This window comes from Acomys russatus, chromosome 28 (assembly GCF_903995435.1).
Source record: "Acomys russatus chromosome 28, mAcoRus1.1, whole genome shotgun sequence".
NCBI classification, from domain to species: domain Eukaryota; kingdom Metazoa; phylum Chordata; class Mammalia; order Rodentia; family Muridae; genus Acomys; species Acomys russatus.
The window spans coordinates 28,203,345-28,229,473 of NC_067164.1; the positions used below are offsets into that span (position 1 = coordinate 28,203,345).

The 26,129-nt window shown below is 43.0% G+C and overlaps 1 pseudogene; it reads left to right on the forward strand.

The window, feature by feature from the left end:
- On the forward strand, positions 1-24,562 carry LOC127210772 (proteasome subunit alpha type-1-like; annotated as a pseudogene).
- The last annotated feature ends 1,567 nt before the right edge of the window (positions 24,563-26,129 follow it).

The following is a 26,129-nucleotide window of genomic DNA, read 5'->3' on the forward strand; positions in this document are numbered from 1 at the left end:
ATGTCACTGTTGGGTGGGATTCACGGAGCCAAATTTGCCCTTCAACAAGGTGCAGCTAGACTCAAACTGAATCCGAAAAAATAAAAAACCCATGCAGCTTTTGTCGGACCAAAGGGAAGAGACAGAACTTTCAGCCCACAGGAAAACGCTTGACATTAACATCTCCATGGGCATCTCAATGGAGGGGCTGTCTGCCACTGCTGGGCTGTTAGTTAATTTTATGCTCCAGGAGTGTTTGGATTCCACATTTTTTTTTTCTTTAACAGACCACTTCCTGCGTCTCATCTTGTATCTCTAATTAGAAACAAGACCCAGATCCCAGCACAACGGTATGGCCCGAGACCATATGGTGCTGGGCTGCGTATTGCTGGTTATAATCATATGGACCCTCACACTCCCCAAACCTGTCCATCTGCTAACTATTCTGACTGCAGCGCTACGCCATCGGATACCACTCCCGATTAGATTATTCTGAAGGACATATGCCCGAGTTCACAGAATACAGCATAAACGAACTGGTTACATGTGGTCTGCGGAGCAGGATTGAAGTGCAAAGATTGGTTCCCCGACAACTGTCGACAGGGATTTGGGGTTCAGGATGGATGATGATGGCGGTGGTTGTGATGACGGTGATGGTGGTGATGATGGTGGTGGTGGTGGTTGTGATGACGGTGATGGTGGTGGTGATGATGGTGATGGTGATGATGACAACGATGATGGTAGTGGTGCTGTGTTTCCACTTCCAAAAGAACTTGAAGAGAGTTTGCAAATAAAGGAACAGTTTTCATGACACGCTCCTGAACCTAAAGAAAAAGCTGATGAGCCAATGGGACGTGAGGTGGTAAACTGATGGGTCTGCATATTTTCAAATATTTGAGAATACAGGAACTTGTTAGGGTGACATCAAAGTTCCTGTCAAAGCTGAAAGAGGCCCCTTCACCAGCACTTCCTGCCATCATGTTCTGTGTTCACCTGCAGGTCACGCCTCTTCAGCACGCTAAGTCACCAATAAGTCCTCCCAGTCAGGGAAGACCCATCCCCAGCAGTATCGAGAGTGACTTGACAGTGGACACAGGCCTCTCTGTAGTCTGCACATCAGTTTTCTTCCTTAAGTATGTCACCCCCTCCCACAGGATGAGTGCCTCAATTGCTCCAGAGACAAATTATAATCTCCTCAGAGGATGCTTCTGTTAGCTGTTTTGACCCAGTGATAACAAAAATAAGTAGTAGGGAGCCTTCAGATAGAACTGTTGGGTTAGGTGTAATAGCTAGGGTAAAAGGTGATACTATCATGCCTGTGTCTTAGGGCATGACTGGAGAATAAAACTTAACTATTGCTCAGGAAAGTCGAGTCAGTAGCTTAGATACACCTATGCCCTTCAGGGAGCCTCCAACCTGCTGGTTGCCTCAGGTCAATTCAAGGAGCAGTTATCTACATTTGTGGGAGAGATGCGTCACTATCAGAAAGAAGACACCGATAGTACAGTTCACTATGAGGAGACCTGTAGTCTGTTTGAGGCACTTCACAGATGGGGCAGTGTGCGGCTTCGGCGAGAGTATCTATCCTTAAACACTGCCATGCTCTGGGTGTTCTGGGAAAGGAGATGGAATCTGGTACTGAAGAGAAAAGAGATCACAGTGATGATGAGGCCAGATGTAACCAAGGATGATGGGTGGAAGGAAAGTAGCTGTGTTCGTGCAAGCTCTAGAAGCCCATTGCTGGACTCATGTATCTTCCAACCGAGAATCTACCCTTTCAGTGAGACTCCAAAACTATCTGGGTGTGGCATTCCATCTCTGTAATCCCAGCTCTTGGAAAGCTGAGGCAAGAGGACCATGAATCTGAGGCTAGCCTGGATCAGGTAGGGAGGTCAAGGGCAGTCTGTGCATATCCTTTTAGGGGGAAAAAAATCAAGTAAATTGAGATATGAAGATTCCCTTCCGCTGAAAATTCTAACTCTGTACAATACGAGGCATCAAATCATGCAAAAATAACAACGGACATAGCAATGAGTGGGTGTTCAAAGCAAGAGCAATATTAGCCACTCCTCAGGCCAAGAGGAAAAATGCAAGTCCACACTAGCCCTCTGTGTGGAAATGCCCCACTATTTTATCATTGAAGGTAAAAGAATTAAATTTATTTTTGGTGCCTGTGTTTTGCGTAATACATATGCAGAGATCAAGAATCTACAAACTCACCACCCTTTTCAGACATGCAAATTTTAATTGGGTGTATGGCTATGTGGATGTGTACACGTGAGTGCAGAGACCTGTGGAGGTCAGAGGTGCCAGATTCCCTGAGGCAGTTTGAGGTGGTTGTGAGGCACTCAAAGTGGGTGCTGTGAGTCAGACTCTTTTGTAAGAGCAGTGTGCTTTCTTAACCACTGAGCCATCTCTCCAGGCCCCGCAGTCAGTTATTTATTAATTTATTTTTGAATTTTTGAGACAAGTGTGTGTTTGTGTGTGAGTATGTGTGTATGTGTGTGTTTGTGTGTATGTGTGTGTGTAATCTTGTCTGTCCTGGAATTACCTATGTAGACCAGGCTGGCCTCGAACTCACAGAGATCAGACTGCCTCTGCCTTCCTAATACAGGGATTAAAGGTGTGCACTGCTACTGCCCGATGTCACTTTGTCCTTGAGGCTTCCATGGCACTTCTCATTGATTTTGCATTTATTACATTGCACAGTAGGAATTTATTTGTCTTTCTAGCAAAGTTTGTTTAGCATGTTGACAAAGTACAACCCTGATATTCCTTCTGTAAAACATGCTGGTTGTTGTTTGTGGTGTGTGCTGACTAAGGGTTCTAACTCCTCAATACACCCCTGGACACCTCACACCAGTGGAACTTTTTGCTTAGTGAGAACCAGCTAGGCTGTCTCCCAACTCTGATATGAATGTCCTTGCTACCACAATTACACACTTCAAATATTATAGAAACTGACAGACTATAGGTGCTAAAAGAGCCACTTTATGAAAAGATGGAATAGTTTAGAAATTACTAATAAAACCCAAGCTACTAAAAACTGCTGCACTGGGTAGAAGTGATATTACTGTCATAAAGGAGAGAAAGAAAGAAAGGAAGGAAGGAAGGAAGGAAGGAAGGAAGGAAGGAAGGAAGACAGGAGGAAGGGAAGGAGGAGAGGGGGGAGGGAGAATACACAAACAAACAAACAGATAAATTGAGCACAGAAACCAGACAGGAGTCTGCATGCAGCACTGGAAAACGCCATGAGATTCTGCTCCGCTTGCAACAACTTGAAACTGAGTGTGACTTATACTCAGGCGGAGGGCCCACACTTTAGCAATGGTACACGGAATTATAGGGGGATTAAGCACATTTGTTTGTATTAAATAGGAACATTTAATTATGCTATTGTGTACCGTGCTTATTCTCTCGGTTCTAGCTTATTTTTACTTCTCTTACTGAACACCCAGTCCCAATTATAAAAAGGACGTCTTGTGTGTGGTCACTAATTTACAAGCCCCTGTGTGTTCTGAAGCAGTGATGTCCCAGGCCCAGAGATTGGAGACTGAGGATCAAGAATGGCTGTGTGGGATGGGCGTGGTGGCACACGCCACAAAACAAACATACACCTCACCAGCATGGCTGCGTGCTGTAGAGAACTGTGGTGGTTTGGATGAGAATGGTCCTCATTGGCTCATACGCTTGCATGTTTGGTTCCTAGTTGGCGGAATGTTTAGGAAGCCTTAAGAAGTGTGTCCTTGTTGGATGAGTGCTGTCCCTGGGGGTGGGTTTTGAGGTTTCAGGGGCTCATATCAGGCCCAGTTTCACTCTCTGCCTCCATCTTGTGAGCCAGATGTAAGCTCCAAGCCACATCTGCTGTACATAAGCACCCGTCTGCTGCCATGATCATCATGGACTCGCCCGCTGAAACTGTAAGTAAGCTCCCTGTTATACAGTGCCTCGGTCATGGCGTCTCTGCACAGCAATAGAACAGTGGCTAAGAAAAGGACCATAGGGCTTGGGGGTCAGGGCTGTGTAGCTTTTTAAGAGCTTGAGATAGAAAAATACTTAATGTTAATTTTCTCCTTTTCCTATGCTTGGGTAGGTGATACGCATGTAAGTGGGCACTGTGTGTGTGTGTGTGTGTGTGTGTGTGTTGTGTGTGTGTGTGTGTGTGTGTGTGAGAAATGTGCATGTGGAAACAGAAGATAGATATTGATATCAGGAATCTTTCTCAATAGCTAGCTCTCCCCCGCCCCCACCCCCCGCCTCTCTCTTTCTCATTTTTCAAGACAGGGCCATGTGTAGTTCTGGATCTTTCCTGGCTGTCCTGGAACTCACTCTGTAGATCATCAGGCTGGCTTCAGCTCACAGAGATATGCCTGCTTCTGCCTCCCGAGTGTGCTACCATGGCCTGGCAATGCAGGCTCTCTTAATCACACCACAGAGCTGGCAGATAGCAGTAGCTACAGTAGTCAGCTTCCTCCAGGGATGCCTTGGGTCTGCCGTCCAAGGCTGAAATTACAGATGAGCGATCAGCAGGAATTTACATGGGTTCTAGAGATTTGGACTATTGTCCCACTTATGTGGCAATGGCTTAACCACTGAGGCATTTCCTTAACCCTAGAAAAAGTTCTCAATAAATTTTCTTTCAAGTAAAGCCTTATGCAGTCAGAGACCTTCTAGGATGACCTTTAATCGTTGAGATAGCCAGGAAGATTCTGTTAAATGAATGGTGTGGTGTTCTCACTAATATCCACGATGGTGTCGTCCTGCTGACTCTCCTCATTTTCCACATCAAGTTTTCACTCAAAGTCTTTCCTCTTTAAAAGTCTGGGGCTGTTGAGCTCCTGAGAGCAGTGCTCACTGAAGGAGCTCTCTTAAACTTGAATAATGTACACTCTTCCTTTAAAGGGAAGAGCCGCCTCACAGTGGTCCCCTTTCCTGCTTGTCCTATTACATTAATCTGCTATACTATAAAACAAGTACATTTTTCATGTGAATTAAAAAAGAATGTGTGTTCACAGTTCTTATCAAACTACAAAGCCAAGGCAATTCAGAAATTAAACACCAACAGAAAGGCAAAACCATTAAAATTCAAATTAACAGCACTAATTTAAAGCATAGGCATGGGATTGTTTTACAAGAGCGCTGTTGCTGACTGAGGGGTTAATACACTGGTGCAGCCTCGGGTCTATACATCATCCATTGTGTAGTGTGACTTTGAGAGTAACAACAACAACAAGAAGAATGTTCACTCAAGCGGGGTCCTTTGCCTACTTCAGGAAGCAGCTTCCCAATAAAGTCAACGGAGTGAATAATGATCCTAGAACAATCCCACGAAGCTCCAACTATGTAAATTTTGTTTGAACATTATGGCATTTAAAAAGTATGACTGGGGTTATTTAGTCCAACTATGAAAGCAGTGAATACTTCGTGTTTGTCTGTCAATTGGTTACTCATGCTTAGAGGCCAAGCAGCACAGCAACGTGGAGAACAAACATACTAGATAACTTAGTAGACTTCTTCCTACAGTTTATCTTATTTGTATTTTTTAATAATTTATTCGCATTGCACCCCGATTTTAGTCCCCTCCCTTGTTTCCTCCTGTTCCCACCCTCCCTCCCTCTTCCTCCCATCCCCTTCCCCCAGTCCTCTGAAAGGGGGAGCCCTCCTCTTCTACTGTCTGATCCCTCATTAGGACTGCCTGCATCGTCTTCCTCTGTGGCCTGGCAAGGCCACCCTGAAAGAGAGATTGATCAATTAGTGGGCACCAGAGTCCATGTCAGAGATAGCCCCTGCTCCCCTTACTGGGAGACCCACATGCTGACTGGGCTGCCCATCGGCTACATCTGAACAGGGTGTCTAGGTTCCTGCCATGCATTGTCCTTGGTTGATGCATCAGTCTCTGCAGCAGCTCACCCCCCCACCATGCAGATTTGCTGGCTTTGTCTTTCTACGGTTTTAATTCTGCATGTTGGTGCCATCAGAGTCCTTGTCATGACCAGTTTCCCACATTTCTCTCACGACATTGAAACTGTCACAGTGCCATTTGATGCAAGCAAGGCCACACATAAACACAGTCTCAGGTGTTATAATTACAAGACATTAATTAATCTATTAAAAGGTCCTAATTTTGATAAGACAGGACATTACATTATTTTTTAAGTTTATCAGTAAAAAGAATTTTTTTTAAGTGAAGTTAAAAGTCTTTGGCCTACAGAAATTCTGTAGAACATACCCGGGTCTGTCAAGAGCTCTGCTGATTCATTTTAAAAAAAAAATTGACTTAGTGCCTAGGGAAGGGAAAGAGATGAATAAAATTTCCAGAAGATTTGGGGCAGTCAAATGTGGGGCACTACTGGAGAGGGTAAAGTCTGACATATCCAGATATCCAACTGAGCTCGGTCAATTATGACAGACTCGCTTTCTCAGCGGGGTTCTCTCTTCCCCGATCTGGGACCCACATATTATCTAAGGAGTGTCACATAGTCCTCGGGGAAGATTACAGGCTGGGTCCCTTCTAAGTATCCTGGCATCCTTAGCCCCAATGAATGAGACACACTCACCCACAAACCCCTCCCCACTGCCCAAGGTTTATAAATAAAAACTAGCTGGCATGCTTGGTCGGGTGCTCGCCATTCCTCCATGACCGTCTGAGACACCTTTAATTCTGGGGGAGAAGTGCTGCTCAATGCTTGGTTGTCAGGCAGCGATGGCAGATCAGCCATGGCAGCTGGGAAACCTGCGTCATCACTGCCAGCTCAGTGCTGACCACCAGTGAAGCACCCACCTGACCTGCCTGCCCGTCTGTTTCAGATAACCACCCACTTCCTCTGGCCTGCTTAGCACAGCAGCTACACAAAGGGTTGTAACACGTTGGTACCATCATTGGCTTGTGGAGCTCCCGAGTCTCTACTGCCACCTGATTCCAGCCATCTCATTCTAAAAGAGCTGAACTGTAACACCCAGTGGAAACTCATTTCCACCTCCCGCAGTGAAACCAGGAACTTGGCCTAATGCTTGGGCCTCAGGCCTGACCCTGATGGATCTGAGCCTCCCGAGTGAGAAACTGGACTTCAGAAGCAAGCAGCACCTGTACCAACCAGCCTGACATGGAACCCAGGCCACCCAATGAAAGCTGAATGACAACACTTTTTTCTAGAATAAGGCATCAATTTCTACTATTTTAATTAAACCAACAAACAAATCCCCCAAACAACAAAAATCACGGGGCTGGAGAGATGGCTCAATGGTTATAAGAGCACTGGCTGCTCCTGTAGAGGACTTGGTTTGGTTTCCATGTGGCGGGTCATGTCTGTGTAACTCCAGTTCCAGGGGGCACAGCACTCTCTTCTGGCTTCCAAGCACACTCAACTGGTGTCAGGCAAAGCCCTTGAGGCATGCGTGCTTTCTCCACAAGCACCTCAGCAGCTGGGGGCCTTGCCTCACTCTCTGCCTCCACCACCTTTAACAGCTGAAGGCAAACAGTAAAGATGGGGGGGGGGGGAAGAATGCTACAAAAGGATAACTTCTATTGAACTTTACTGACCTAGAGCTTTCTGATCCTAGAGGCCAAATTGTTAAGTGGCTTTGTAGGTTCTTTCACTTTGTCAAGTTACAAACATAAATAACCTTTCTAGGAAATAAATCCACAAAATGAGCATTGCATCGGAGATGACCATCTGTCCTATAAAAGTCCTGACCCCTAAGTGGCAGCATAGCTGCTTAGCCATGAACTACACTTCTCACTCCACCTTACAGATGAAGTCATATGAGTGGGTTGTGACCATGAGTCTACAGGGTACTTTGAGACCAGGGCTCTGGGCCTGCTTCACCATCTTTTTCTCCATTTTCCCGTGCAGACTTAAAATGTAATAACTAGGATCAGAAGTGAGTGTATACAATTTTTCTATAAAAACCCAGACAAATCATCAAATCATTTACATTTTGTATATAATAATAGGTCTGTTACACTATTGTACTAGTTATTACCATGAAATGAGTTCACCCATGGTATGCATACAACATGCTCACGTGCATGTGTGTGTGTGTGTGTGTGCACATATATGCACACCCACACAGTCAGCACACACTCATACATAGATAGCCATCACACACACAGCCACCACACACACATAGCCATCACACACACTCACACACACACACACGCACACACAGCTATAACATACACACTCACACAATTCAGCTATCACATACACAGCCAACCATCACACACATACACACATACACACACTTACACACACAGTCATCGCATACACACACTCACACACACTACCATCACACATAATGTCCAGAAGTGGGTTTATGAGTGATTCTACATCCAGTTGTGTTGATCTTGAAGGTTAACCATTTCTGTTGGCTCCTACTATGGAGCATAACTTAAAGATGCTCTGTGAGCCAGGGAAAGGGGTCCACACAAGACACTTCTCCCTGTCTTGCTTGCTGGGCTTGCAGTTGATTTGCCTGGGAGGCCTGTGGACAGACAAGGAGGAAGGGAGAATAGAAAGAGCTAGAATCCTAAACCAAATGCTTCCAGTTGCTTGGTGGCTTCATTTAGTAAGACTTCACAAGAAAATGATGAGTTCAGCCAAAGACTGATTAGGCAAAAAAAAAAAAAAAAAAAAAAAAAAAAAAAAAAAAAAAAAAAAAAAAAAAAAAAAAAAAGAAAGAAAAGAAAGAAAAGAAAAGAAAAAGACATTGGAAAGAGTCCAGAGGGGCAGGACTTGCCAATGCTGAAGACTGCATCTGGATGTGAAACAAAAAAATAAAATCAAAGATTGCAATAGCCCTGAGTGTCCAGGAAGGCTTCCAGGGGAATAAAGTGAGTCATCCTTCTATGGAAGGAACACCTGAGGACCCTGCCCTTTCACCAGGCTGGTAGCCGTAATGGATCTCAAGCTGAAAAGGACTGCCCTATGGGAAAGAAAGCGACAAAAGACCTGGACCAGAGGGCTGTGTCTTGGAAAGGACTTTGTCTTACTCTCCCATATATCATAGTGCAAGCAAATAGATCAATGCTCACTAAGTTTCCGAGGGCTCTGTATTGGCAAGAAGAGGTGTCATCTCACCCCTGTGGACAGATTATACACACCTGCCCCTGGCTTTATCACTGTGCCCCACAACAGGAGACTTTGCACAGTGAGGTTGGAGAACGAATCCCAACCCATCCTACACAGACTTCAGCAGCCACGTGGCTCTGATGAGCCAATGTGGGAGCAGGAGTTAGTCAACAAAGCATTACCTCAGAAGAGAGACGTCATAAAAGACAAAGTGGTATTTAATGTGAACAAGAAATAAACCTTTCTCAATGTAAATCACTGAGATTCGGGGGATTGCTCGTTAGGCAGCAAGCAGCAATAGCTGAGAATGTGAAGAAATTATATCTCTGATTCTACATCCGTCATTGAAGACCTTTTTTTTTTTTTAAATGTCAGAGTTGTGGAAACTGGACAGAACCCAATGATTCCAGTTCCCCAAGAATATTCCCAGAAGGCTTTCTGGAAGAGGGAACCAGACTCGAACAAAGGAGACCCTCCTGAAGGCAAACACAGGGTCTAAGGAAGGAACTCCCATAACCCTCCAAATATCAGCTTTGTCAGTGCTGTGCTAGTAGAATTTCATACTGTTGTCCTGTGTCTGCTGTGTGCTTCCTGGTTTTTTGATTATCCCGATCAGGATCTCACTGTGTGCATCCTGTCTTTGATTAATCACGCCATGATCTCTTTCTCAGTGTATCACTGCCAGGCCAAGAGAAGAGCAGGTAGACCCGGTACATAGGGGACTACATCCCCAAGACACCGTGATGTCTGAGCTTGTTGCAGAAAGTGACTGATGCCTATACTTGATCCAGAGAGCAGCAGTTCTCAACCTGTGGACTGCAACTCCTGGGAGTTGAATGATCTCTTCACAAGGGTCACACTAGTGTAGTGCATATAAACATGTTTTTGTTTTGATCCCAAGTGTGGGATGGGGAACAGACTTGTGAGAGAACAGGTGATGTTTACCCACTAGATGATGAACCATTTTGTGCGGGGGCTTGGATTTTGCCAGCTGAACACGTCTTAGTACAGACTCTGGGAGGATACACACACACACACACACACACACACACACACACACATACGTATACACACATGTATATATACATATGTATATTATATGAGCCCAAAACAAGTGTAGGGGGGGCTTTTGGGGTCTTGGTATTGTTTGGCTGTTCATCGCTCCACTTCAAGATGCTCCTAGAGAGAACTGGTCCAGAGAATGCTTCGGGACTCCAGGTTCCAGCTGCTGTTCCAGGTTTCAGCAGCAACTTTGATGGAATTGCTGGTCTGCTGAAATCCTGCTGACTATGCCAAGGCAATCACTCTCAGGAACTAAGTCCAAAAAGGTCTACTTCTCCTGTTCCCATTAACCTCTTCTCTCTCCTATCTAGGGTAGGTGGGTTGGAAGGGAGGTGTAAGCATTTAAAGAACGCCAAATAAAGTAGGTTTGGAAAAGTTTGAAGCCTACACCCGAGACAATTGGAAATATCAGACATTTTCGTTACAATTCATAACAGTAGCAAAATTACAGTTACGAAGTAGCAACAAAAATAATTTTGTGGCTGGAGGTCACCCCAGAATGGAGAACTGTATGAAAGGGTCGAAGCAGCTTTAGGAAGGTTGAGAACACTGCTATAGAGGAAACTAAGTGTACTGCGTGTGTGGAGGGGAAGTAAAACAAATACTTAATACTGGAACAGCAGACTGCAGACAAAGGCTTGTGCTCCCCCTCCCACCCCTCTCCAGCCCCCACCCATCCTTCACCCTGTCCCATTAAAGCCGTGGGACTCCTCCTTGTGGCCAAAGGAATGCCTGTGAATGTTGCAGTTGTCCTATCCATGCTGGGGCTTTAAGAAGAAGGCGTGTCTTCTCTCCCCATGTTGTTGCCCAGATGTAGCAGGTTAAGATAAAGGCTCGGAGAATGTTGGGAGCAAGGGGCAGGAAGTGCGGCCTGCTGATCAGTATCCATGCCTTGGATTTATACATGAATGAGGAGGAAAAATAAAACCTCTATTGCATTTAAATCACTTTTCATTTTAGCAAGTGTGTGTGTGTGTGTGTGTGTGTGTGTGTGTGTGTGTGTGTGTGTGTTTGTGTGCTATATGATAAGGTTTTACGCTGGAGCTCAGGCTGACCTGAAACTGAATATTTAGTCCGGGCTGGATTTGAATTAACAGGTCCTCTAGGCTTTAGCTCCTGAGCGCAACAGTTCAGGTGAGCACCCCTACACTCAATCATTTTTGCATTTTTTAAAGTTTATTTGACCATAACTAATGTTACACAAACTAATGCAAAAATATAGTCCCAGAGATATGTAGAGTCACGGTAAGCTTCAATACTGCTGAGGGGGCCGGATGAGCTACATCATGCAATCTAGGCACATAATAATGTAACAAATGTGCTGCCACGCTGCTTCTCAAGGCAACAACTAAACATCACTTTCCTTTCTGTAACTTTACTTCTCTTTGATTTTATGCCTAGCGTATGTTTACAGAAAAAAAATTTTTTTTTCTTTATCCTGTCCTTTTTACAGGGATCTTAGCTCCTCAAGTTAGAATACGCTAAAAGCTTATACAATTGGCCATGGTTATTTTGACGTTGGAATCCATCCAGATCGTAGCCTACTGTCCCCTGTTCTCCTTCTCACACACAAATCTTTGTTGTCCTGTCACCTTAGCAGCTTCCATTGGGCCCTCCCAGCTCCACTCTTGGTTTTCGCTCTCACCCATGACTTTTCATTCTGGATACTCCTGGAATGCAGTGGCATTTGCCCTCTGTCACCGTGTACCTCCTCTGTGGCTCTGGCCAGTGCTGTAGTCTCCCTCCCTAGATCCACTTGGGGAAAGGGGACTTTTGTGTTTCAGTTGATTCGATCTCAGCTCTTCTTACCACCAGGGAGAGAATGTTATATTCCATGACATTAGGCAGTGTCATGAATCATGTCATTTTTTGCAAGATTGGCGTGCATGCTAAACCGAGTGCCACTACTGAACACACGAACAGCCATCTTGCATGAAGATGCACAATGGGAATTCTGTTGAGACATCAAGAGGCTGACAGAGCCCTTTAGTCAGTATCTTCAGCCTTTTAAATTTGAAACAGTTACCTTCCTGGGAGGAAGCATTGGGTTCTTTCCTTTTAGCTTCTAGAGAAAGAAGAGCCTGCACACAAGCATCTGTTGTATAAGTCACTGATGACTCAGGTCTCCTGTCTTATCATCTTCATCACAAAATTCTACTGCAGGCCTGCTGTAGAACTTCTTTAAGTCTCTACTTGGCTTAGTCCTTGTTCATTCAAACTTCTTTAGATTTGTAACCCAGAAGGGGAAGACCTACTTTTTGTCAGTGAGGCCCAGTGGTCAGCTAAACTCAACTGACTTAGGACCTGAGTATCAGCAAGGTGGACATGCTCTGTCATTGTGCAAAACCAACATCTTCTGCAAGTTCAAAAGCATCTGATGTGGCATTCCCTCAAGCCCTCCACCATTCACAGAAACATTTTGGAATCAATCAAATCTGCTATGTTCTATCCTCATAATCATTTAAGGTGATGGGAGACTTATCAACCCCCGCTGTGAACCAGTTGTGTGACACACCTTACTTAGCAAAGTGAGACTTCTGGAGACTCGCTAATGTGGGGAGTGAAAAGTGAGGACAGCCTTACAGAAACACCTTCTTCAGTGTGGGTATTTACTGATGTTTATCTGGTCCAATATCTCTGTTATATCTTAACAAGTCATAAATGGGATATTCTACGACTTTCTAAATGAAAAGATTCTCTTTTTAAATTAAATTTTATTATTCAGATTACAACCTGATTGTTATCCCCTCCTTTGTATCTTCCCGTTCCCCCTCCCTCCCTCTTTCACCCTATTCCCCTCCCCTAGACCTGTGACAGGAGGAGACCTCCTCCCCCACCAGATGATCACAGCCCATCAGGTCTCATCCAGATAGCCTGCTTCCCCTTCTTCTGAGTGACACCAGGCCTCCCCACCAAGGGGAAGTGGTCAAATAGGGGGGCACCAGAGTTCATGTCAGAGGCAGTCCTCACTCTCCACACAACTATGGAGAATGCGCTGTCCATTGGCTGGATCTGAATGGAGTCTAGGTTTACTACATGCATTGTCCTTGGTTGGTACAGCAGTTTGGTTATCTTATGTGTATGACTTTCAATGATATACATAAGTTGATTGGCTATTTGCCATAGTGCCACTTCCTGGCCAAATATGAGAAGTGTGAGTTGAGGAGGTCTGTGCTAGGGATATAAGGATCCTTGTGTTTTTCTCAACCAAGAGGATCCAATGACAGCAAAAGGAAAGGATTACAATTTCATTGAGGGAGTATGAATTATTCTAGATGTGTTTTTATTGCATGTTGTTTCTGAGATTTTATGGTCAGTTATCTTCTGTTTGTCTAATCCAATGGTTCCCAAAAGTACATCCTTCAGACCAACTGGAATATGCAGAAATTCATTAGAAGTTCACATAAATCTATTGCTTTATAGACCTGTGAACTTTTAGTATTAATTTTAGCCACTTTAATGAACAATTCCTTTTGTTTTCTAGATTTTGTTTGACGCTGTATAATCTGATAGCCCCTTAGAACAGTCATTTGGCTAAGTCAGTATTTTCCCTTAGACTTTGATATCTCCCATCCCCCAATTTATTACTGAGGTTGATGATGTCAGAATCACATTTCTAGGACATAAGAGCTGTGTTAATGATCAGATTAGCCAACCTTACACAGCCTCCTCAAAAAGGAAGGTGCTGATCTGATGGAAAATGAGCCATTTACAAAGACTTGGGTTTATTACAAAACTGCAGTGGTTCAACTTTGTTTGGATTCCTGCTATGACCATCATGCCAGAGAGTCCTCTGAGCCAAGTTACCACAAGAACACTGTGGAGACATCCCCCATTGCATGTCTGGATGGTTCTGCCCTGCTCTGATTCTACTGAGCTGTGCGTGTATCGATCCCTATGGTCATATAGGGCTAACACGTTATTGACGTGTAACACTGAGTATGTTCGTCCTTTGTTATGTCTTGTGATCTGAGGAACCACCCACCTCCTCTCCCACGTCCTTCCTAAGCCTCTCCTGACCATTGAACATTTATCTCAGAGCCATGAGGCTTGGAAGTTGTTAAGTCCTTCCCTCCGAAGTGCTCTCTGGTCTTGTGTATATCTCTAGTTATGGAAGTCTGACATGCAGAGCAGGACACAGTCTTCATGGACTTCAAAACTCACCACTCATTTAAAGACGAGTATGAAGTGTCCTAGACAAATGAAACGCAGGAAGAATGTCGCCAGGTTGAAACAAAGTGAGCAGGTTCTTGTAGCTGTCTGCATCATCTGCACAACCCTCCCTTAGTCACCCCTCCACCTCCCAAAGCGGTATCTGAAGGAGGTCACTGCTCTCATGCATGGGATGGTGGTCATTGTCTGTCACTTTAATGTTTTTTTTAAATATCATCAAAGATGAGTCTAAATCTTTCCACTGTTCATTCTTTCTCAAGACGGTAACTGTCTATTGTGGTCTTATAAAATCTCCGTGAGTTTTATAATACTCCGTGAGTACAGCTCTGAGTCATTGCTTTCCAGCTCATCACTGTATTTGCCTTTTCGGGTTTAACTTTATTCTTACTGTTACCTTTTAAGACCTTTGAGAGCTGACCCCTGCAGAAGTGGAGATTACTCGGCCTCCATATTTTTTTTATGTGATCCTTTCATATGAATTTGAAGCTGTGCTTAAAATCACCACAAATATCTATGAGGCAGGTAATGAAAGTGTGTGATGTCCTTCCAGAACATTTGAGCCCTGAGACCAGTAATCGCTTCCCAATACCCCAGGTGATACTCCTTTGGTGTTCTGAGCCTCCCTCGAGAAGATTAAATTTGGCCCATATCTCTGTGATTCTGGAAGTCTATTAATAGGTTAATCTCTGAGCTGGATCTGGCAGATATAAATGTGAGCATTCCCAATGAACAGCAAGTGACTGCACACATAGCACAATGTCTGTCTCAAAGCTAGAAGGAAAGAACCAAGCATCCTCAATGTTGTGGCCTGTTGATTCTACTGAAATATCAGATTCTTCAAAGGACTTGATCAATAAGATCAGTACACAGGAAGGTCATGCTCACCTCAACACTGTTGAGGTCCATCACTGTGGTTTCAAGGGCATTCTGGGAGAATACTTTAGAAGCAAGTGTTCTCAATTTTCTGATGCTTAAAATAGATCCATCAATGAAATGATGTTTGCTTTCTGTATTGTTATAGCAGAAATGAAAATAATTCTAAGGGATTTCTTCCCACAGATTAAAGAAAAATAATTTTAGCCTTTTTTTTTTTACCCAATGGAGTCTATCTTCATTAGATAGAAGGCAATGATAAATCACTTTTGGCAAGTTATTCAAAAATGAAAAGAGATAGTTATAAATTACACCCCTCAGAAAGATTATATCTGAACCTTTAGTAGCAAATATCCTGGAAAACATACAAATCTCTATAGACCTCAAAATAGAATACTAATCAAGTGAATTATATTGGCTTCCATGCTAGTAAAATTGTGCCCTTTATTTGTCAAAAGGAGAAGCCTGTGAAACACCATAAAACATTCCTGGAAAAGCCGATTAAATTACTCAGACTGCAAAACTCAAATAAAGTAGTAGTTGAATCATCATTACTTTTCCTATGAAAAATTTAAAGTATAGAAAATAATTAACCAACTCCCATGAAAATCAACAAATGTTGTTCACACCTTGATATTTTTGTTGTAATTCCTAATTTTCTCTTCTCTCACAGAGACATCGTATACATTGATGATTTAAAAATATGATACATGTTTTTATACTCGGTACACTTACATGATATGTTATTTCTTCTTAGTATACATAAATACTGCCCATGATGGCAATTTTAGATGTAAACTTAAGTGGGATAAGGAATGTCTACACACCTGAAAAAGCATCACTTGGGTATGCCTATAAAGGCTTTCCACAGAAGCTTAGCATGTGAATCTGAGTAGACCCACCCTGAGTGTGGGCAAGCACCATTCAACAACTTGGCTCCCTGTAGAGAATAAATACAAAGTCCTGTTGGTTTCTCCATTTCCCGTTACTCATCCTTGGAAACTGGAGTATAGGTCTCTTTCCTTGCATGTCAGCCACCCCCACTTTCCCAGTTTTTTATAATTCTTTTTCTAAATCACATTTTAACTTAATGATGGGGGCTGCATGCCTTGAGGAGTGTGTGGATGTCAGATGACAACTTGTGGGAGCCAGTTTTCTTCTACCACCACGTGGGTACCAAGTCAGGTTGTCAAGCTTGGTAGCAGGCACCATTTGCCACTGAGCCAGCTCGTTAGCTTCAATTATTTGGATTCTTAAGACATGCCAGTGAATCCTTCTCTAATTTCTCAGGCTTTTGTCCTTGGACCAATAGTTATGCCATCAGCTTCTCTAGTTTTTGGAAGTTGGACACCACTCATATTCCAGGGCTCCCATCCTGAAGACAACTTGTGCCGAGGCCTCTCAACTATGATAATTTAGTCAGGCACTTCCCCAATACATTGCTTTTTATATAACTGTACACATGTCATATTTGCCATGGCTAGAAAGAATCCTCAAATGTACATATGACCATTTCTGGAGTCAAAATTTTTCTTCCTCATTATGTGATTGAGAATAAATGATAGAGAGACTCTCTTGTGTACTGTATGGAAGCATCACCTGTCAATAAAAAACTTGATGGCAGGAAATAGGAAGTGGGAGTTTCAGCAGAAAAGTATAGACTCTGGGAAAAAGAGAGGTGGGAGATTTGTGCTAGGACTCTGAGGAAGATGGACTAGGAAACTGAGGAGAGGTAACCAGCCATATGGCACACATAGAACACAATAATATGAGTAATGAGCTAGTCAGAGAATGAGCCAAACGTTATGGCTTAGGCATCTCTTCACAAATAATAAAGCCTCAGAGTCATTCTTCCAGGAACTGGGACATGGGAGGAACACCCTGCAGTTACAATAAGCATGTTGCCAAATGTATACATACACCACTGTCTTTCATTAGATGTAGTGTTTTATTTATTGACATAATATACTGTACTAGTGATGGAAAAGTGGGTCACTTCCTATAGCATTATGGGAAAGACTGTGATGGTGGTGATAATGGTGGTGGTGTGGCATTTTTAATGCTTCAATGGTTACTATCCTTTCTGAGTCACCTTGTGCATAAGATATGGAGTTTATTCAGAAATACCTTTATATTTGTGTAGGGCTATTAAAATCCTCTCCATGACAGCCATACCAGCAGCAAGAGCTCTTGACTCTCTATGCCCTTTTTAGTATGTAATATTGGCAATGTGGTAACCACTTGACATTCCTTTTGGCTTTTCATCACTTTACTACACACTGGAAAAATTTCCAATTTTGACTTCTCCTTCAGAAGCTAGGTTCCCTCCTCACCAGAGGCTCTGCCAACACAGTCATGAATTAAAAACCTAAGAGAAGCAGATGGTCCTTGGAAGCCATTGTTTTTAGAAGCTGCCATTTCCATCTCTCAAGGACCTCAGACACAAGAGGTTCCCAAACCAGGGAGGGTTTCTAATGGTTGTTGAGTTTCCCTCCTGTTCAGTGGTGGGACTTTGGGTGTGGTTTCTGGGCCTTCCATAGACTGTGAGCTCTCTGATGGCTGAGTGTGGCTCTAAAGTGCACACTCTGCAGATCTGCTGCCTGCTCATAGTCTAAATCATTGTCTTTTGACAAACTAGCCATGTGACCTTGGGCAAATAATCTCTCAAAGCCTCCTCTTCTTCCTCTGTCACATGGAAAGGGGGGGGGGGGGAAGATAACCGCATCTATCTTATAGCCTTCTGATGATTAATGGAGCAAAATCTATGGTGCATTTGGAACTGTGCCTGGCACATAGTCAGCAAGCAGTGTGCACCAGCTATGATGATTGAATATGCTCTTTTCTCCCGATTTAACTGTGGTTGGCCTCTATAGATGGCAACTACAGAACCATGTCTAATCATTTGGGTCGTTCCACTTTTCCTAATCTGTGAAATGAATCTTAGTTTTGATTGCAAATCCCTTGATACAATTGAATCAATGCACTCTCTCATATGCTCATGGACAGTTCCTATTTTGTGTTCTCTGTACTCCTGTTAATAGCCTTCACATATTCTCCACTGGGTTTCATTTCTTTTCCTTGTAAAACTCTATGTGGTCGTTTCTGTGCTCCGGATGTTCAACCTTTCTTTCCTTTATGTGTTGAAAATACGTTTCTTCAACTCTTTCATTGCCTTTAACTTTAGTCATGGTAGGTTTTATTGCATTGAGGGTTCATATTTTGATGTGATCCAATTTTTTTTCATCGATTTCTTTATCAGTTAGGCATTCTGTGTCCAGCTGAAATTCTCAACTCTTCCTGCAATCATAAATATATTATCCTATTTCTCCCCTTAAGAGGTTTAACATCTTCCTTTTCAGATTGCACTGTTTATATTTTACTGTATGAGCTGTGAGTGTTATGAGTAAATGATGATAGCATTTACAGCAACAGTAGCTTTCTCATTAACAATGTGTGCAAAGGGTTTATCTATTCAGAAATTGAAGATACAATTTGCTGAGACAAAGGAAGCAAGAGGCAGGACATCAGAAAAGACTGATAGCTAAGTCTGGCTCGGGGCTGGGGTGGGGGAAGACCGACATATCTAGACGATATATTATCTTGCCTTTGTAAAGCCTTTCCAATATCTTACAAACATACCCCACATGCATCTAGGACAGAGCAATCTAAGCAAGGGTTTGTGACTGAGGAGGTAATTCTTATTAAGATTAAAGAGCAGCATAAGAAAATTTTCGGGAGCTCAAAGATGCCAACTGCCTTGGTCCATCCCTACTCAGAGTCAAAGCAATGAAGGTCTCCATTCACTGCACCAGTGCACCCGGCTGAAACTCAAAATGCATTGTGTCATTTTAAATTAGTCATTTCCAAAGTACCCTCCATATCTGTTTTGGCTCAGAGTAGAAGTCTGGTCCTGCAGATTTTTTCCTACCTCTCAAATAAAAATGACCATCTTCACTTTGCTTTTCTCTCTCTCCCCAAGGAGCTGATATAAGGCTGGACTTTGTGCATATACTGTATAAATATTCATTTACTTAAAACTGGCTTACTTTTGCTTGAAATTGAAATTGTTGGGGGGTACTGAGGTGCAGTTATAAAGGCATGGTTGAGTCCCTTGGAGACCTCTGTAATTACTTGGTGTCAATCTGACTTGCACTTGAAGTCCTACCAACAGACATTTAAGATTTATGAGTTAAGGCTTTGGTTTTATAACTGTAGGAATCAGTGAGAATCATGAAGCTTCTAAGCCTCGTTTTCTTAGCTCTTTATTCAGTAGGCCTGGAGGGAAGCCCAGGACTGAGCATTTTTATATAGAAAAAGGCCCGTTAATCTTACTTTGAGAAAATGTGAGGTAAGGCATTGCATTCTCTAGGCACAGTCTGCCTAAACGTTCTACACAGCCCGGAGCAAACTAGCAATTCATACACTAATGTAAATCGATGATCAGTTTTGCTTGTAATCTGGGATCTTTGGAAGAGAGCTATTTGGGGGGGGGGAATCTTTTGTTGAAACGAAAGGCAGAGGTCGAGATAGATTTAGAGGCTTAAGAGAGCTTTGCCAGGAAAGGAAAAGCTTTGAGGGTCAGTAAGTATTTCACACCAAAAATTCACAAGACCACGGTGGGGCCCAGGGCAGCGTTCCTTTGCTGGTCCCTCCATGCCACCCACTGTCCGTCCTTCCCACGCATGCTTCGGAACATAGTTTGCACAGTCCTCAGACCCTGCCCCATTGCTTTCTCTTCAGTAGCACTGACATTAAGTGGGTAAATTAAGGTGTGTACATTGTACAATAAAGCTGAATTGATTTGGATTTAGTTTTAGTATATTTAGTTAAAATATAACACAGGCAGCAAAAGACAAGACTGGTAAACTTTCAAAGAAACTTTAGTATCCAAAATAAAGCAAAAAGGGACAATATAATATAATGTGAGATGATGAGATGATATAGGGGAGTCTAAGAACTATGAGAAGCAGGGCAAGGTACTCCATGCCTATAACCCCAGCCACTGGGAAGTTGAGGCGAGAAGACCATATGTTTGAGGCCAGTTAGAGACACACAGAGAATTCCAAGCTGTCCTGGGCAATACAGCAAGACTGAATCTTTTAAAATAAGAGACTAAACCAGAACACTTATGACATGTGCAATTCCTCCACAGAGGAAAGAAAGGCACTGTGCCTACAGTACTTGGAGAAATAGTGCCATGAAGTCTCTGAAGTGGGGAAGAAGCATCGATACACTGAATGAAGAAGCCCTGTGAATAAAAAGCACATATAGCATATCACATATTCATAAAGATGCACAAAGCTACACATTGGCACATTTATAATCAAACTCCTAAAAACAGGTTAAAAATAGTTAAGTGATCACACTGGGATCGTTTCTTCACATGCCCTTTTGTCCCTTGGATAGACTTGGGATGTCGTTTTAGAAATAATAAAAGGGAGAACAAAAAGTGTTGGTAGAGCATTGACATTGTGCCAGTGGCTGGTGCAGACTGTTGAAATATGTCAGGAGAGAGGTGAGGGGAGCAGGGAGGGTGGGGGAAGGGGCACTGGAGATGAACTGTCCAAGCAGTTCCCAGTGCTAGTTAATGTTGTTCGGATATCTCCTGCCAGTCACAGCGCAGCCTCAAGAACTCTATAAGGCATCCGGGCGTGGTGGCGCACGCCTTTAATCCCAGCACTCGGGAGGCAGAGGCAGGCGGGTCGCTGTGAGTTCGAGGCCAGCCTGGTCTACAAAGTGAGTCCAGGACGGCCAAGGCTAACACAGAGAAACCCTGTCTCAGAAAACCAAAACCAACCAACCAAACAAACAAAAAAACCAGAACAAAATAAAAAAGAAAAGAACCTTACAGGGATGTGTTTATCCTACTGTACTCTATTACCACTACTGGAGTTTGTATTTGTGAGTTTGAACCAGTCACAGGGGCTTCCGGTAACAGTAGGAGAACAGACGGCAGACAGTATTGTTGTCTGATACACTCCAACAACATGAAGATGTTGCTTAGCCACAGAACCAGGCTCACCAAGGACTGATTTCCATGTCTACTCTCGAGCTTTCTAAGCGCAGCCCAATCATCACCAGAGACGCTTCCTCTAGCAGCTGAAGGGATCAGATAGATGCAGAGACCCCCAGCCAAACCTTAGGTGGCGCCCAGGGAACCCCAAGAAGAGCGTGGGGGAGGATTGTAGGAACCAGAAGGGTCATGGACACCACGTAGAAACCGACCCACAGAATCAACTGAGGCCTCACAGTTGATGGGGCCTCACAGGGACTGAAGCAGGAATCACCGAGCCTGCGTGGGTCGGAGTTAGGTCCCCAGTATAAACATTGTGGTTGTTTAGTTTGGGGTTTTTGTGGGACTCCTAACAGTTGGGAGTGAAGGCTGTCTCTGATGCTTTTGCCTGCTCTTAGGACCCTTTTCCTCTTGAGCTGTCTCCTCCGGCCTTGATATAAAGTGTGCCCACTCTTACTTACTGCGTCTTGCTATGCCATGTCCAGTTGCTACCATTAGAAGGGCTGTTCTTTTCTTAAGGGAAAAGTGGGTCTGGGGGAGCAGGTAGGTGGAAGGAACAGGGAAGAGTGGAGGGAGGGGAGACTGCTGTCAGCATACATTGTATGAAAGAAAAATAAAGAAATAAAAATAATACCATTGTCTCATAAGATCATTGAGACAATTACAGAATATATAGTATATATTATTTGTGTGTATATTATAACAGATGAAAATATACATATCCAATGGGTGCTTTACAACACTTGTTTGCCTTTAACTAAAAACTGAGAGGATTCAAATTCCCCACTGCTCATATCCTATTGATTCATCACAAAGGAGTTAGTAAAAAGCTATCATTGTTTTAAGAGGAGAGTCTTACAGTTGGTTATTTGTAATTCACCTTCCTCTCCAGAGGTATGACTTTTATTAGGTAATTCAAATCCGTTCTCCTTCACTACTATCTTAAGATTATTTCAAAGGAAAATTTTAGGATTGCACATATATATATATATAATAAGACAGGATAGATGCTTCTTAAAATTATTTCCAAGGATTTTTTTTCTTGAAAAATTAAAAAGTACTCGGGAGGCAGAAGCAGGTGGGTCAATGTGAGTTAGAGGCCAGCCTTGTCTACAAAGTGAGTCCAGGACAGCCAAGGCTACACAGAGAAACCCTGTCTCAAAAAACCAAAACAACAACAACAAAAAAGATGCAATTGAAAATAGATACATTTGATGGGCAGTGGTGGTTCACATTTTTAATCTCAGCACTTGAGAGGCAGAGGCAGGTGGATCTCTGTGAGTTCAAGGCCAGTCTGGTCTACAGAGTCAGTTGCAGGACAGCCAGGACTACACAGAGAAACACTGTCTCAAAACAAACAAACAAAAACCCGCAACAAAACAAAACAAAACAAAACAAAACAAAAACTCCTCACCAGACATGGTAGCCCAAGCCTTTAATCCCAGCACTCAGAAGGCAGAGACAGGTGGATTTCTGTGAGCTTGAGGTCAACCTGTTCTACAAAGTGAGTCCAGGACAGCCAAGGCTACACGGAGAAACCCTGTCTTGAATGCCTTCCCCCCCCAAAAAAAGACAGACTCCTTGAATTTTAATAAACACAAGACACCCTGATCACCACTCAGTGCTCCTTCAGTGTGTTGCATAAATATTCAATTACCTGTGGCTTTTACTTACAAAACCACATTTAAGGAATAATTATTTTTCCTGTTCAGCAGAAATTAAAATTCACTCCTCATGATAGTTGAATTTTATTCACTATAAATAATTTTCAGGTGTTCCTTTCAGAGTTCTGAATATTTTGGCATATATTTCCCACTTCCTTGCAAGGGAAGTCAAGTCTGAATGAATTTGTCTCTAGTCTCATTATAAGCACTTCTCAAAGACACACCAGGTGGAGTTATCACTATGACATTTTCTGTGTTGGATGCAATCACTCTCCTACGAATATGTTGCTATATTTGGAAATTTATTTCCCGTCATGCAAATTTCATCTCACATGTTTCTGTTAATAGGGTTATCAAAAGATTAAAATTTCATTCAAAGTAAAAGACAATATTCTGTAACAGAAGCTTTTGTGCTTTCTGGATTTAGGGAAATAATGAATCCAGAAGCTCACCCAAACAATTAATTTTTAAATCTCCTTGGTATACGTTAGGTCATATACTCTCTCTGCTGTGCCTGGCTGCAATTGGTTGCATTATCTCATCTGTGACAATATTTGCTGCAGTGAATGATACATCTAAAAATGCAGTATTTGCCTAGCTGAGGGACCCATTCAATTCCAGATACTGATGGAGCGATGCTCAACGTGTTTTCTTGTGATCAATAAGAAAAATTCCATAAAAAAAAAAAAAAAAAAAAAACTCTGACTCCACAGACGTTATCAGCCATGTCACGTTTAATAGTTACGTAGTGCTATGTTCCTGGGGAAGGTTCCAAACACTCTATAAAGTCAGGAGAAGTGATAAACAAACCTCAAAGATCATAGCATTGGCTCGAAATGCTGTCTGTCCTGGGGTGAAATTAATGCTGCCTTAGAACACAAAGTGATGCTTCCTGCTGCCCACAGGAAGTAGGCAAGAAAGAAAAGCTGAGTCATGGCTCCAGGCAGCTGGATGAGACATCTGTGTATTTCGGTTGTGTATTAAAATTTTCTGGGGTACCTCAGACTAGGATTCCGGTCTATGCCTTCATTGTCCAATTAAAAATAACACATACTCGAGATGGCAGAATATCAAACCTAAATAAAAGGTAGAATTTACCTGGGACACGAATCCTGGAGTGTGTATTTAGAGTCCACATTTAGATGGACAAAGCAAAATTTAATCCACAAGTTGGAGGAAAAAAACTAATATGGATATTTGTGAACAAATTTACTAGCTAAAAGTTCTCTCTCTCCCCCTCCCTTCCCCTCCCCCTCCCTTTCCCTCCCCCTTGTCTACTTCCCCTCCCCCTCCCCCTTCTCTGTTCCAAAGAGAAAGTGGTCATCCAATGTAAACTAAAATTCCAGTGTGATCCAATTGCTGTGTGAGATGAAATCTAAAATCGGCTCACAGTGATCTCAGCCTCCAGCATCTCCACCTCTGTGGAAGCTGCTCCTTCTGAGCACACAGAAGAGTGCTCATTGGTCCCTCACTGGAAGAGCGTGGCAGGGATAATGATGCGATCCCTGTTTTGTATCACTCTCCATAGGCTCTGTATTTACCGCTAGAGACCTTGTGATGTTCGCAGCATTTTTGAGATGATCACGCAGCAGGAAGAGGAGGGCAGAATCCTAGAACATGGACAACTTCAAGGACTTTACTACGGCACCATCACTAGTCAGAAAACATCCTGGGGCCGCTGGTCATCTTGCAGTGATAAAAATGAATTCAGCCAACAACCTGACTGATGACCTTATGAACAGATTCTGGCCCAATCAAGATGCCAGGTGTCTTAGAGTTTTATTGCTGTGAAGAGGCACCGTGACCAAGGCAAGTCTCATAAAAGAGAACACTTTAATTGAGATGGCATAGCACCATGCAGAGGACTTGGTTTTGATTCCCAGCACCCATGTTTGATGGTTCGTAACCACCTGTAACTCCAGCTCCAGGGAATCAGATAACCCCTTCTGGTCTTTGCAGACATCTACACAGACACGTGTGATGACCCGTCATTAAAAGTAAGACAAATTTTAACATAACAAAAATAAAGCAAATATAAATACGCAAGGTAAATGAGTGAATACACCAAGAGGTATGTTCAAGCATGTTGCTAGCCAAACTGTTTGGAATAATCCCAAACCTTAAACAATCATATGCTGGTGACTTGATCTTGGACTGTGCAGTCACCAGAACTGTGGGAAATGAAGTCCTATTATTGACAAGTTGCCATTCTACAATACTTTTGCTAGAGCAATGCAAAAAGATTAATAATACACACACACACACACACACACACACATGCATACACATTACACATATGCATGCACATGCATTCCAGGCAGGGAGAAGGTGTCATTAAACAAATAGACTCCTGGCACTCATGGTGCTTCATTGCCTCTCTCAAGTTGAGGAGATTCTTAACCCCGGCCCTTGCAGCTACAGCCAGGTCGACCTGCTGTGCACACATCTACTTATAAAATAGTTTATGGAGCGCTTTCACATCATTATCTCTTTTGATACTTGGAACAGCCTTCTGGTAGAGCCAGGGGCTATCATTATCCATTTATCGAGGAAACCGAAACTTTGAAGTTAAGTGAGCATTTCATGGTCTTTAAAGAACTCCTAGAATCCCAAAGCCCATGTTGTTTTAATTCTCCCCTTTCCTTCCACCCAGGGCCCTGGCCTTCGGGCACAGCGGGGCTTGGCTCACAGGATAGGTAGTACACGCTGTGTGGTGGGACTATTCAGCTCTCAGCTTACCCCACATCAGTACATGTGATGTGTGAGAACTGACTCAATCATCATTGAATAATAGAACTGCACAATTGGTATCCAGAACAAAATGGTAATCAAATAACACTGGCAAATCCATCATTCTGGACACAGTCAAGCCACTCTGAAGGTAATGGAAATATGGCACGAATGTAAATGCAGGAAGGCTGTACTTTTTTACAAAATCTCACCAGAAATACTCCGTGCTTGGTTGTTTATGAGCTTGAGAGAGTACTGGAAAAAAAAAAAAGCAAACCGCGAGACTGTTGCCATCCTGAGATAGTCAACAGCATTAGTGCTTTCACAGAGACTGCATATCTATCATATGTGATGTCACATCTCTACATGGTCATGCCTTATATTCATGCTTAGCGGTGGGTTTGTAGCCCTGGCCTGCATATAAAAGACAAAATTGTATGTTACAGTTGTGAGAAATGTGGATTTTTCATATTCGCTTCATACTTTCCAGGGGGAGATCCTCAGTGAATATAGAAAACTGCTTTGATTTTCCTAAATAACGGAGCACTCACAGCATCTCCCAGA